The 15,279-nt window shown below is 47.7% G+C and overlaps 1 pseudogene; it reads left to right on the top strand.

Moving 5' to 3' along the window:
- LOC140198310 (zinc-binding protein A33-like) overlaps nt 1-14,192 on the top strand; it is a 39,571-nt pseudogene extending 25,379 nt beyond the window's left edge.
- The last annotated feature ends 1,087 nt before the right edge of the window (nt 14,193-15,279 follow it).

The following is a 15,279-nucleotide window of genomic DNA, read 5'->3' as shown; positions in this document are numbered from 1 at the left end:
CACTGACATCTTCTACAAGCCCACTGACTCTCATAACTACCTTGACTATACCTCTTCCCACCCCGCCACATGCAAAAATGCCATTCCCTATTCCCAGTTCGTCCGTCTCCGCCGCATCTGCTCCGAGGATGAGGTTTTCCATTCCAGGACATCTCAAATGTTGCCTTTCTTTAAGGATCGTGGTTTCCCTTCTGCTGTCATCAATGATGCCCTCACCTGCATCTCCTCCATTTCCCGCACTTCAGCCCTCACCCCATCCTCCAGCAACCACAACAGGGACAGAGTTCCCCTTGTCCTCACCTATCACAGCACCAGCCTCCGGATCCAGCACATTATCCTCCGCAACTTCCGCCACCTTCAACAGGACCCCACCACTAAGCACATCTTTCCCTCTCCACCCCTCTCCGCTTTCCGCAGGGATCGGTCCCTCCACGACTCCCTGGTCCACACGTCCATTCCCACGGATCTCCCACCTGGCACTTATCCCTATAAGCGTAAGTGCTACACCTGTCCTTACACCTCCTCTCTTGTCACCATTCAGGGCCCCAAACATTCCTTCCAGGTGAGGCAACACTTCACTTGTGAGTCTGTTGGGGTCATCTATTGCATCCGGTGCTCCCGGTGCGGCCTCCTCTACATCGGTGACACCCGACGCAGATTGGCGGCCGCTTCACTGAGCACCTCCGCTCCGTCCGCCACAACAGACAGGATCTCCCAGTAGTCACCCACTTCAACTCTGCTTCCCACTCCCACTCAGATATGTCCATACATGGCCTCCTCTACTGCCATGATGAGGCTAAACTCAGATTGGAGGAGCAACACTTCATATATTGTCTAGGTAGTCTCCAGCCCCTTGGTATGAACATAGAATTCTCCAACTTCCGGTAACTCCCTCCCCCTCCCTTCCTCTATCCCTATTTCACTATACCCCCTCCCCCAGCTCCCTCATGATTCCGCCTCCTTCTTCTACTACCCATTGTTTTCAGGGCTATGACGTCAATGCTTCCCCTCCCCCACCCCTTTGTCTTTCAAATTACTGGTCTTTCAACTGAAGCTACAAGCATTCTTCAAACCCTTCCCCATCTTTCATTCTTCAGTCCTGACGAAGGGTTCCGGGCCAAAACGTCGACTCATTGTTTCTGACTGATGTTGCCCGACCTGCTGAGTTCATCCAGCGTACTGAAAGTGTTGTTTTGATCTTTTGCAGCATCTGCAGATTATTTTGTGTTTCCATATCCTTCCTGTAGTGAGGCAACCAGAACTGAGCACAGTACTCCAAGTGGGGACTGACCAGGGCCCTAAATATCTACAATATTACTTCTCGGCTCCTAAACACAATCCCTTGATTGATGAAGGCTAATGCACCATATGCCGTCTTAACCACAGAGTCAACCTGCACATCAGCTTTGAGCATCCTATGGACTCGGATCCCAAGATCTCTCTGATCCTCCACACTGCCAATAGTCTTACCATTAATACTATATTCTGCCATCATATTTGACCTACCAGAATGAACCACCTCACAAATATATGGGTTGAACTTCATCTGCCGCTTCTCAGCCCAGTTTTGCACCCTATCAATGTCCCGCTGTAACCTCTGACAGCCCTCCACACTATCCACAACACTCCCAACTTTTGTGTCATCAGCAAACTTACTAACCCATCCTTCCACTTCCTCATCCAGGTCATTTATAAAAATCATGAAGAGTAAGGGTCCCAGAACAGACCCCAGAGGCACACCACTGGTCACTGACCTCCATGCAGAATATGACCTGTCTACAACCACACTTTGCCTTCTGTGGGCAAGCCTATTCTGGGTCCACAAAGCAATGACCCCTTGGATCCCATGCCTCCTTACTTTCTCACTAAGCCTTGCATGTGGTACCTTATCAAATGCCTTTTTGAAATCCATATACACTACATCTACTGCTCTACCTTCATCAATGTGTTTAGTCACATCCTCAAAATATTCAATCAGGCTCATAAGGCCTTTGACAAAGCCATGCCGACTATTCCTAATCATATTATGCTCTTAAATCCTGCCTCTCAGGATCTTCTCCATCAACTTACCAACCACTGAAGTAAGACTCACTGGTCTGTAATTTCCTGGGCTATCTCTGCTCCCTTTCTTGAACAAGGGAACAACATCCACAACCCTCCAATCCTCCCAGACCTCTCCTGTCCCCTTTAATGACGCAAAGATCATTGCCAGAGGCTCAGCAATCTTCTCTCTCGCCTCCCACAGTAGCCTGGGGTACATCTCGTCCGCTCTCGGTGACTCATCCAACTTGATGCTTTCCAAAAGCTGCAGCACATACTCTTTCTTAGAATCTATTTGCTCAAGCTTTTCAGTCTGCTGTAAGTCATCCCTACAATCACCAAGATCCTTCTCTGCAGTGAATACTGAAGCAAAGTCTTCATTAAGTACCTCTACTATCACCTCCGGTTCCATACACACTTTTCCACACTTGATTGGTCCTATTCTCTCACGCCTTATCCTCTTGCACTTCACACACTTGTAACCTGCCTTGGCCTTTTCCTGAATCCTTAAGGCACCAAGGCCTTCTCATGGCCCCTTCTGGCTCTCCTAATTTCCTTCTTTCGCTCCTTGCTACTAGTCTTATAATCTTATAGATCTCTATTATTGCCTAGCTTTTTTAACATTTTGTAAGCTTTTCTTCTTGACTAGATTTACAACAGTCTTTGTACACCACGGCTCCTGTACTTGACCATCCTTTCTGTCTCATTGTAACTTAGCTATGCAGAACTGTGCTCAAATATCCCCTGAACAGTTGCCACATTTCTGCCATACATTTCCCTGAGAACATCTGTTCCCAATTTTAGATTATGAAGACACGTAGTCCTCTTTTATTGTCATTTAGTAATACATGCATTAAGAAATGATACATTATTTCCTCCAGTGTGATATCACAAAACACAGTTCAAACCAAGACTGAAAAAACTGACAAAACCACATAATTATAACATGTAGTTACAACAGTGCACAATACCATAACTTGATGAAGAAGTCCGTGAGCACAGTAAAGTTCAAAGTTTCTCAAATGTCCCACATCTCACGCAGACGGGAGAAGGAAGAAAAACTCTCCCTGCCATGCCGACCGCAATCCGACCCTGAGTCATCCGAAAATTTCGAGCTCTGATCAGCTCTCCGACTCTGAGTACTGAGTGCCATCTTTGTCCGAACGATTCAACTTCTTTCTCGGTCGCTAAAAGCAGGCAAGGTCAGGGATTTTGAGGCCTACCCTCCAAAAGATTCCCGACCACGCAGTAACGACAGCAGCGAATGAGCGTTTCAGAAATTTTTCCAGTGTTCCTCTGTGCTTTCACGTTTATGCTTTCAAATTCCTGCCTGACAGCCTCATATTTCCCCTTACTCAATTGAACACTTTCCTAACTTGCCGGCTCCTATTCCTCTCCAATGCTATGGTAAAGGGGATAGAACTGTGATCACAGGAGATAGAATTGTCTATATCCTGTGCCTTCTGAATTACTACCCAAAGTTCCAGCCATTCCTGCTCTGCCGATCTCCCTGCCAGTGTTCTTTTCCAATCAATTCTGGCCAACTCCTCTCTCATGCCTCTGTAATTCCCTTTACTACACTGCCATCCTGATATACAGTATCTGACTTTAGCTTCCCTGCAAATTTCAGAGTGAATTTGATCATATTGTCCCTGTGTCTTTTATCTTGTTATCTTATCAACACCCAATCCAGAGTAGCTGATCCTCTTGTGGGCTCAACCACGAGCTGCTCTAAAAAGCCATCTCATAGGCACTCTCTGAGTTCTCCCTCCTGTAATCCAGCACCAGCCTGATTTTCCCAATCTACCTGCATATTGAAGTCCCCCATGACCATGGTAACATTGCCCTTTTGGCATGCATTTTCTATCTCCCATTGTAATTTGTAGACCAAGTCCTTAGGGCTGTTTAGGGGGTCTGTACACAACTCTCATCAGGGTCTTTTTACCCCTGCAGTTCCTTAGCTCTATCCACAATGATTCAACACCTTCTGACCCTATGTCACCTCTTTCTAATGATTTGATTTCATTTTTACCAACAGAGCAATGGCACCCCATCTCCCTTCCTGCCTGTACTGTTGATACAATGTTTATCCTTGGACATTAACCTTCTTGCTGTAATTTTTCTGCCATGATTCAGTGATGCCTACAACATCATACCTGACAATCTGCGACTGTGCTGCAAGTTCACCTACCGTATTCGGTATGCTGCGTGCATTCAGATACAACACATTCAGTCCTTTTTCAATTTTACGTTGGAACTCATCCTGTTGAATACAATTTTGCCCTATCAACAGCCTCTCCTCACTACACACTGCCTCTGTTTGTAAACTGGCTCCCTCATCTTCAGCACTATTATCCACCTTCCCTACGATACTTCTTGCATTGAAATATATTCAGCTCAGGACACTAGTTGCACCATGCTCAACCTTTTGATTCCTAACTTTGTCTGAGGTCTTACCTCCACAACCTCTCGACTAACTGTTCTGTCACTCTGGTTCCCATCCCCTTACAACTCCAGTTTAAACTCCACCGTGCAGCATTAACAAACCGTCCCACTAGGATATTAATCCCCTCCAGTTCAGATGCAAACTGTCCCTTCTGTACAGGTCCCACCTTCCCTGGAAGGAGCCCAATGATCCAAAATTCTTATGCCCTCCCTCCTACACCAGCTCCTCAGTCACATATTAAACTGTATAATCTTGCTTGTTCTGGCCTCACCAGCATGTGGCACGGAGAGCAATCCTGAGATCACAACCCTGGAGGTCATGACTTTTAACTCAGCACCTAACGCCTTGAACTCCCTTTGCAGAACCTCGTCACTCATCCTACCCATGTCTCTGGCATCAATATGGACCACGACTTCTGGCTGTTCACCCTCACACTTAAGAATGCTGAGGGCTCGATCAGAGATGTCCCAGACCCTGGCACCCGGGAGGCAACATCCCATCCGGGAATCTCATTCTCACCCACAGAGCCTCCTGTCCTTTTCCCCAACTAACAAATCCCCTGTCACCACAGCATGCCTCTTCTCCCCACTTCCCTTCTGAGTCACAGAGGCAGACTCAGTACCAGGGACCCGATCAGTGTGACTTTCCTCTGTTAGGTCATTCCCAGCCCCAGACAGTATCCAAAATGATATACCTATTGTTGAGGGGGATGGCTACCGGGGTACTCTGCACCGGCTCCTTAAACCATTTCCCCTTCTTGTCACCCAGTTTCTGTGTCCTGCACCTTGGGTGTAATTACCTCTCTGTATGTCCTGTCTCTCATCCCTTCAGCCTCCTGAATGATCCAGAGTTCATCCAGTTCCAGCTACAACTCCTTAACGTGGTTTGTCAGAAGCTGCAGCTGGATGTACATCTCACAGTTGTAGTCCTCCGGGACACTGGAGGTCTCCCTGCCTTCCCACATCCCACAAGAGGAGCATTTGACTATCCTGCCTGGCATCTCTACCGTCCTGGCTGAGCAGATAAAAAGAAGAGAAGTAAAAAATTTGAGCTTTTCTTTCCTTTGCTTTCTCTGTGTGAAGCTTCTTTTCACTGAGGCCTCGAAGAGCTGAAGCCTCAAGATCACCACTCTGACGATGTCCGCTCAGACAATGGCTGCTGTGTTTGCCTGTCTTCCATTAATTTGCTCTTCCTAATCAATCCCAGATGCCGATTGGTCACTGGTTGCCTTGCACCTCCCTTAAAAAACCTTCCCCTCTCACCTTCCCTCTCTGCCCTCTGGTTTTGGACTCCCCCTTTATGGGGAAAAAGACCATGACCTTACATCTGCTCCTGATTTTATATACCTCGGTAAGGGGTCACCCCTCAACATCCATCGCTCCAGGGAAATGGCCCCAGCTTATCCAGTCTCTCCTTTTAATCCCAGCCCTCCAGCCATTGTTACAGCCTCCTGAAGCTTCCTGACCAGTGTAATGACATCCTTCCCATAGTCGGGGACCCAGAAATGCACACAATACTCCAAGTGTGGTCTATGATCAACATCAAAGGCCTTGGTGAAGATTATGTGGACAATGTCTCCCACCCTGTCCTGGCCAATCCTCTCTGTCACCTCTTCAACAAACTGGAACTTGTCAGACATGATTTTCCATGCACAACGCCGTGCTGACTGTCCCTGATCTGTCCTTGTCTTTCTAAATGCAGCAGGCAGGTTGCAGGGAGGATGTTTCCCCTATCTGAGGAGTCGAGGGTCAGGGGTCACTGTCTCAGGATGGGGTGGACCCTCAGAGGATGGTGTGTCTGGAATTCTCTGCACCGGAGGCTGTGGGGTCTCAGTCTTTCAGTTAATCTAAAGGCACAGAGTCATCGTTGTACAGTACTGAAATGGGCCCTTTGGCCCGTCAGCTCTGTTCTGACCTACTTAGGTCAGTCTCCTTCTGTGCCTTGTCTATTGAAGCGTCTGTCTGAGTGTCTCGTAAACACAGTGATTGTATCTGGCTCCATCACCTCCTCTGGCAGCAAGTTCCAACATCAAACACTCACTGTTCAAATAAACTCACCTTTAAACTCCTTCCTCTCACCTCAGAGCATGTGATCTGCCATCTGCTCGATCTACACCCTTCATTACATTATATATTTCTGTCAGATCACCCCTCGGCCCATCTACCTGCATTTAGCTCGTACCCTTCTAAACCTTCCCTGTCATCATTTCTCTGTCGCAGGTCTCAACTCCTCTTCTGTGCCAGTTCCACAGGGCCCTCAATTCACTGTAACTTGTCCCATGGTCAGGCTCGGATTAAATCAGGGGTTTCTGGGTGGTGAGGGTCATTGTAACTTGTCCCATGGTCAGGCTCGGATTAAATCAGGGGTTGCTGGGTGGTGGGGGTCATTGTAATTTGTCCCATGGTGAGGCTCGGATTAAATCAGGGGTTGCTGGGTGGTGGGGGTCATTGTAACTTGTCCCATGGTCACAATTGGATTAAATCAGAGGTTTCTGGGTGGTGGGGGTCAAAGGGCCGGAAGAGCCTATTCCGTGCTGTATCTCAATAAATAAACTACAGCTGATGAAAGTGCAGTAGACATCGTCTCCATGGAGTTTAGCGAGGGATTTGACAAGGTAGCAGAGAGTTAGATCACATGGGATACAGTACGATCTGGAATAGGATACAGAATTGTCTGGGTGGAGTCCTGTGACCAGCGGTTGTGCTGCAGGGATCGGTGCTGGGTCCACTGTTTTTCATCATTCATATGAATGATTTGGAGAGAATGTAGCTGACGTGTTTAGTCGGTTTGTGAAGGACTCTAAAATTGGTGGTTTCATGGACAGTGAAGAGGTTATTTATTTATTTAGATACAGTGTGAAACAGACCGTCCCAGACCAATGACCTGCTCCACCCAGCACCCCAACTATTTAAAACTAGCCTAATCACGGGGCAATGTACAATGACCATTTAACCTACAAACCGCTATGTCTTTGTACGAGCGTCACAGAGTGATAGAAACTAACAGCACAGGCCCTTCAGCCCACCTGGTCTGTACCGCAACATTTAAACTACCTGCTCCCATCGACCTGCACCGGGACCATCGTCCTCCAACTCCTGCCATCCATGTACCTGTCCAAACTTCTCTTAAATGTTTAAATCGAGCTTGCATGCACCACTTGCACTGGCAGCTCGTTCCACCTGCTAACAACCCTCTGAATGAAGCAGTTTCCCCTCACGTTCCCCTTAAACTTTTCATCTTTCACCCATAACCAATGACCTCTGGTTGTATTCCCACCCAACCTCCGTGGAAAAAGCCTGCTTGCATTTACCCTATCCATACCACTCATAATTTTGTATACCTCTATCAAATCTCCCCTCAGTCTTCTATGTAACAGGACTAAAGTCCTAAACGATTCAATCTTTCCTTATGACTCAGGTCCTCCAGTCCCACCTACATCCCTGCAAATTTTCTCTGTACTCTTTCAAACTTTTTTACATCTTTTCTGTAGGTAGGTGACTGAAACTGCACACAATATTCCAAATTAGGCCTCACCAGCATCTCATACAACTTCAACATAACATCCCATTTCCGGTACTCAATACTTTGATTTATGAAGGCCAAAGAAAAGCTTTTTTTAATGATCCTATCTACATTCGATGAATTATGGACCTGTGTTCCCAGATCTGCTGTAGAACAGAGTCCTCAGTGCCCGACCATTCACTGTGTAAGACCTACACTGGAGTCCAACCAAAGTGCAACAGCTCACACTTGTCTGCATTAAATTCCAGCTGACACTTTTCAGGCCATTTTTCCAGCTGCTTCAGACCCCACTGCAAGTAATGATGGTCTTCCTCGCTGTCCACTCCTCCCCAATTTGTGGGGTGAATCAGGATCAACCGGAGGAAATGCACGAGGTCTCAGGGAGGCTGTACAAACTCTTTACAGATGGTGTTGGAATTGAACTCTGAACTCTGGAGCGCCCCGAGGTGGAATAGTATTGTGTTATCCACTACATAACCTGTTGCTCATGTTACAACGAGACCTTGATTGATTGGGTCCCTGGGCCATTGGATGGAAATTGAATTTAATTCAGAGAGATGTGGGTGTTGCATTTTGGAAGGTAAACCAGGACAGAATTTACACAGCAATTGGTGGGGCCCTGGAGAACAGAGACAGCGAGAGGTCAGAATACTGAGTACAGGAGCTGGGACGTCACGTTATGAATGTACAAGACATTGGCATAGCCACACTTGGAGCAGAGTAACTCACACAAACTGCTGGAGGAACTCAGCAGGTCGGGCAGCATCTGTGGAAATGAATAAGACCATAAGACAAAGGAGCAGAAGTCGGCCATTCGGCCCATCGAGTCCGCTCCGCCATTTTATCATGAGCTGATCCATTCTCCCATTTAGTCCCACTCCCCCGCCTTCTCACCATAACCTTTGATGCCCTGGCTACTCAGATACCTGTCAGTTTCTGCCTTAAATACACCCAATGATTTGGCCTCCACTTCTGCCCATGGCAACAAAGTCCATAGATTCACCACCCTCTGACTAAAAAAATTTCTTCGCATTTCTGTTCTGAATGGGCGCCCTTCAATCCTGAAGTCATGCCCTCTCCTACTAGACTCCCCTATCATGGGAAACAACTTTGCCACATCCACTCTGTCCATGCCTTTCAACATTCGAAATGTTTTTATGAAGTCTCCGCTCATTCTTCTAAACTCCAAGGAATACAGTCCAAGAGCAGACAAACGTTCCTCATATGTTAACCCTCTCATTCCCGGAACCATTCTAGTGAATCTTCTCTGTACCCTCTCCAACGTCAGCACATCCTTTCTTAAACAAGGAGACCAAAACTGCCCACAGTACTCCAAGTGAGGTCTCACCAGCGCCTTATAGAGCCTCAACATCACATCCCTGCTCCGATACTCTATTCCTCTGGAAATGAATGCCAACATTGCATTCGCCTTCTTCACTACTGACTCAACCCGGAGGTTAACCTTAAGGGTATCCTGTATGAGGACTCCCAAGTCCCCTTGCATCTCTGAACTTTGAATTCTTTCCCATTTAAATAATAGTCTGCCCGTTTATTATTTCTGCCAAAGTGCATAACCATACACTTTCCAACATTGTACTTCATTTGCCACTTCTCTGCCCGTTCTTCCAATCTATCCACGTCTCTCTGCAGACTCTCCATTTCCTCAGCACTACTGGCCCCTCCACTTATCTTTGTATCATCAGCAAACCTAGCCACAAAGCCATCTATTCCATAATCCAAATCGTTGATGTACAACGTAAAAAGAAGCGGCCCCAACACGGATCCCTGTGGAACACCACTGGTAACCGGCAGCCAACCAGAATAGGATCCTTTTATTCCCACTCTCTGTTTCCTGCCAAACAGCCAATGCTCTATCCACCTATGTAACTTTCCCGTAATTCCATGGGCTCTTATCTTGTTAAGTAGCCTCATGTGTGGCACCTTGTCAAAGGCCTTCTGAAAATCCAAATATACAACATCCACTGCATCTCCCTTGTCTAACCTACTGGTAATTTCCTCAAAAAATTGTAATAGGTTTGTCAGGCAGGATTTTCCTTTAAGGAATCCATGCTGAGTTCTGCCTATCTTGTCATATGCCTCCAGGTACTCCGTAACCTCATCCTTGACAATCGACTCCAACAACTTCCCAACCACGGATGTCAAGCTAATGGGTCTATAATTTTCTTTTTGCTTCCTTGCCCCCTTCTTAAATAGCGGAGTGACATTTGCAATCTTCCAGTCCTCCGGAACCATGCCAGAATCTATCGACTTTTGAAAGATCATCGCTAATGCCTCCACAATCTCCACAACTACTTCCTTCAGAACACGAGGGTGCATTCCATCTGGTCCGGGAGATTTATCTACCTTTATACTATTCAGCTTCCTGAGTACTTTCTCTGTCATAATTGTGACTGCGCACACTTCTCTTCCCTGCCACCCTTGAGTGTCCGGTATACTGCTGATGTCTTCCTCAGTGAAGACTGATGCAAAATACTCGTTCAGTTCCTCCGCCATCTCCTTATCTCCCATTACAATTTCTCCGGCATCATTTTCTATCGGTCCTGTATCTACTCTTACCTGTTTTTTACTCTTTATGTACTTTAAAAAGCTTTTAGTATCCTCTTTGATATTATTTGCTAGCTTCCTTTCATAGTTAATCTTTCCCCTCTTAATGACCTTCCTTTTGTAAGGTTTTAAAAACTTCCCAATCCTCTGTCTTCCCACTAATTTTTGCTTCCTTGTATGCCCTCTCTTTTGCTTTAACTTTGGGTTTGACTTCTCTTGTCAACCACGGTTGCATCCTTTCTCCATAGGAAAATTTCTTCTTTTTTGGAATATATCTGTCTTGCACATTCCTCACTTCTCGCATAAACTCCAGCCACTGCTGCTCTGCTGTCTTTCCCGCCAGTGTCCCTTTCCAGTCAACTTTGGCCAGTTCCTCTCTCATGCCACTGTAATTTCCTTCACTCCACTGAAATACCGACACATCAGATTTCGGCTTCTCTTTTTCTAATTTCACAGTGAACTCAATCATGATATGATCACTGCCTCCTAAGGGTTCCTTCACCTCAATCTCTCCAATCACCTCCGGTTCATTACACAATACCCAATTCAGTACAGCCGATCCCCTAGTGGGCTCAACAACAAGCTGTTCTAAAAAGCCATCTCGCAGACATTCTACAAATTCTCTCTCTTGAGATCCAGTGCCAACCTGATTTTCCCAATCCACTCGCATGTTAAAATCCCCCACAATTATCATAACACTGCACCTCTGACAAGCCTTTTCTATTTCCTGTTGTAATTTGTAGTCCACATCCCTGCAGCTGTTTGGAGGCCTTTAAATAACTGCCATCAGGGTCCTTTTACCCCTGCAATTTCTTAGCTCAACCCATAAAGATTCTGCACCTTCCGATCCTATATCACCTCTTTCTAATGATTTAATATCATTTCTTACCAATAAAGCCATGCCTCCCCCTCTGCCTACCTTCCTATCCTTCCGATACACCGTGTATCCTTGGACGTTCAGCTCCCAGAGACATGCATCCTTTAGCCACGTCTCAGTGATGGCCACAATGTCATACCTGCCAATCTGTAGCTGTACGACAAGATCATCCACCTTATTCCTTATGCTATGTGCATTTAAGTACAACACCTTAAGACCAGTATTTGGTACTTTTCGCTTTGATTTCACTGCAACTTTATTGCACTGCAACTCATCACAATGGCTACAAATTTGCCCCATCACCTGCCTGTCTTTCCTGACATCTTTACTGCTCACTATCTTACATTTATTTCTGTTTTCCCCTTCCTCCGCTTTGTCATTCTGGTTCCCATCCCCCTGCCAAATTAGTTTAAACCCTCCCTAACAGCTCTATTAAACTTTCCTGCCAGGATATTGGTCCCCTTCGGGTTCAGGTGTAACCTGTCCTTTTTGAACAGGTCATACTTCCCCCAGAAGAGATCCCAATTATCCAAGAATCTGAAGCCCTGCCCCCTGCACCAGTCTCTCAGCCAGAGAATAGTTCTACATTCATCTTGCTGATACTACTATTCTTGTCCTCGCTAGCACGTGGCACAGGTAACAATCCTGAGATTACTACCCTGGAGGTCCTGCTTCTCAGCTTCCTTCCTAACTCCTGGAAATCTCTCTTCAGGACCTCCTCCTTTGTCCTAGCTATGTCATTGGTACCAACATGTACCAAGCTAACTGGCTGCTCACCCTCCCCCTTCAGAATATTCTGGACCCGATCCGAGACATCCCGTACCCTGGCACCTGAGAGGCAACACACCATGCGGGTATCTCTGTCAGGCTCACAGAATCTCCTGTCCGTTCCCCTGACTATGGAATCCCCTACGACTACTGCATTTCTCTTCTCCCTCCTTCTCTCCTGCATAACAGCGCCAGGCTCAGTGCCAGAGACCCGGTCACCGTGGGCGTCCCCAGTCAGTTGACAAACAGTTAATAAACAGTTGATGTTCAGGGCCAAGTTTTTGTGTGTGTTGCTTTGGATTTCCAGCATTTGCAGACTTTCCTGTCTTGATGATTTGGATCATAACAAAAACTGTAGAGTTCTGGTTATCTTTCTGCAGGAAGAATGTCATTTAACTGAGAGGGTAATAAAACGGATTTACAAGGATGTTACTTTGGGTTATAAGGAGAGGCTGCATATTTTGGGACTTTTTCCTGGTGCTCAGGAGGCTGCCAAAGGAAACTGTAGAGGTGGGAACAGTTACAATGATTTAAAAGACATCTGGACGGGTATGTGGGTAGGAAAAGTTTAAAGGAATAATGGACAAATACAGGCAAATGGATCTAGTTCATTAAAGTGAGTTGGTCAGCAGGAATGAATTTTGCCTTACTTCCTCTTTAAATGTCTCTAGTGTTCACTCACCCCATCCTCATCTGGATCCAGTTGTTGTTCCGCCCCTTCCTCATACCCGTTTCCACTGCTCTCTCCCGTCTTTCTTTCCAATCTTGAGGTAAGGTCTCGGCTGAAACATCGACTGCACATCTCCCATAACACACGCTGCTTGACCCGCTGAGATCCTCCAGAATTTTGTGTGTGTTGATCAGGAAAAATCCGCTCTCCATGTCGGGGAAAAACCTCGGGAAGATGCTGGTTGTCCATCCGCTGTGGTTTGGTAAAACCCCGGGAAAGGGTCCTGTCGGCCACCCGACTGAGCCTGAGGCCGAGCGGCCTCTCCCCCGGTCCTGTCCCGGGGCCGCGCTGCCCGAGTCTCCCCCCGATCCCCGGGGACTCTCTAATTCTCTGCTTCTCCCCCCAGTCTCTGTCACCCTGGATGTGGAAACGGCGAATCCGCGGCTCCAGGTGTCTGAGGATCGGAAGAGTGTGAGACTGACCCGGACCCGGAGGGATCTCCCTGACACCGGGAAGAGGTTCACAGACCGGGAATGTGTGCTGGGATCGGAGGGATTCACATCGGGGAGACATTACTGGGAGGTGGAGGTGACGGGGAATCGGCGCTGGGGTCTGGGAGTCGCCGCAGAGTCTGTGGAGAGGAAGAGATTGTTCACACTGAGTCCGGAGACCGGATTCTGGATCATCGGGCGGTCTGATGACGAGATGAGGGTCCACACCTCCCCTGAGTCCCGTCTCCCTGCCGGTCCCATCCCCGGGAGGGTGGGAGTTTATCTCAGTTACCAGTCCGGGACAGTTTCATTTTACAACGCGGAGACCAAGTCCCATCTCCACACCTTCACTGGGAATAAATTCACGGGGAAACTTTATCCTTTCTTCGGGCCTTGGGATGAAAACGAGTGGCTGAGAATCTGCTCCGGTTCCGCTCCGGGTCTGTAAACGAGTTGGGTCCCGGGACCGGCGTCAGGAGGAAGTCAGTGTAAATATAAATGTGCGGAGAGTGAAATAAACACGATGTGAGAATTATCGATCCATTAATTTTAACTCGTTCACCGCATCCGTCAACGGGACAGAAACACCGCGGATTCAGCAGCAGCCGCGGGCGGCGGGTCCTGAGCTCCCCGGCTCCCCCGGGTGCTAAAGTCCACCCGCACCGGGACAGGTGAAGTGGGACAAGTGGCGGTGGTGCTGACTGGGAGAGGGAGGTCAGGGCGACTCTTGCGGAGCCGGGACATGTGATGGTAACAGGCTGGAGAATCTCAGCGTGTCGGGCAGCATCTATAGAGGGAAATGGATAATTGATACGTTGGTTCTGCGCCCTTCAGTTGGGCTGAAAAGAAAAGGAGAGGTGACCGGTGTGGAATGATGAAGAGAAGGGTGGGTTAAGAGCTGGCGGGTGATGGGTGGATCCATGTGGGGAGCTGATAGACAGAGGAGGGAGGGGTAGAGGGTGGACATGTGTCAGAAGCTGGGAGGTGAGAGGTGGCAGTGACAAAGATGATGGAATCTGTTAGGAGAGGAAAGTAGAGCCCAGAATAAAGGGAAGGAGGTGGGGGGAGTGTTTGGGGGATGGGCAGACAGGGAGTGTGGGGAGGAGGGGGAAGAGACAGGGTGATGGGGGTTGGTGGATCAGGAGGGCAGAGAGAATTAAAAAGGAAAAGTGACAGAGAGGGTGAGGGAGTAAATACGGGAAGTTTGACAATTTGATGTTCATGCCGCTAGGTTGCAGGCTGCCCAGATGAATGAGACAAATAGAACCGGGATCCCAGCAGATTCCCACATAGAATCAGTTCATTTTGAACCCATTTTTGTCCAAGGAAATGCAGGAAACATGCATCACATCAGTCCGAATCCCTGGAGTTCGTATTCCATGCCAATTCCCTCTCCTGGAATCCCCTGCAATCACCTGCCACCTTGTTCATCTTCCTCACATTCCCCCACCTTCTCACTCTGACTTCTCCCCTTCCTTTCCAATCCTGCTGAAGGGTTTCAGCCTGAAACACTGACTGGAATCCTTTCCATAAATGCCGCATGGCCTGCTAACTTCCCCACACAAAGTGCTGGAGGAACTCAGCAGTCCAGGCAGCATTGATGGAAAAAAGCACAGTCGAGGTTTTGGGCTGAGAATCTTCAGCAGGACTGGAGAAAAAACAAAGCTGAGGAGTAGATATAAAAGTTTGGGAGGAGGGGAGAGAGAAACACCAGGTGACAGGTGAAACCTGCAGGGAGAGGGATGAAGTAAAGAGCTGCGAAGAGATTGGTGAAAGAGACAGAAGGCCACGGAAGAAAGAAAAAGGGGGAAGAGCACTAGAGGGAGGCGATGGGTGGGCGAGGAGATCAGCTGAGGGAGGGAAAATGGTGAAGGAGGAAGCGTGGGGGGGGGCATTACTG

Source organism: Mobula birostris, chromosome 5 (assembly GCF_030028105.1).
Source record: "Mobula birostris isolate sMobBir1 chromosome 5, sMobBir1.hap1, whole genome shotgun sequence".
Lineage (NCBI taxonomy): Eukaryota > Metazoa > Chordata > Chondrichthyes > Myliobatiformes > Myliobatidae > Mobula > Mobula birostris.
This window is presented reverse-complemented; position numbering and strand designations above follow the sequence as displayed.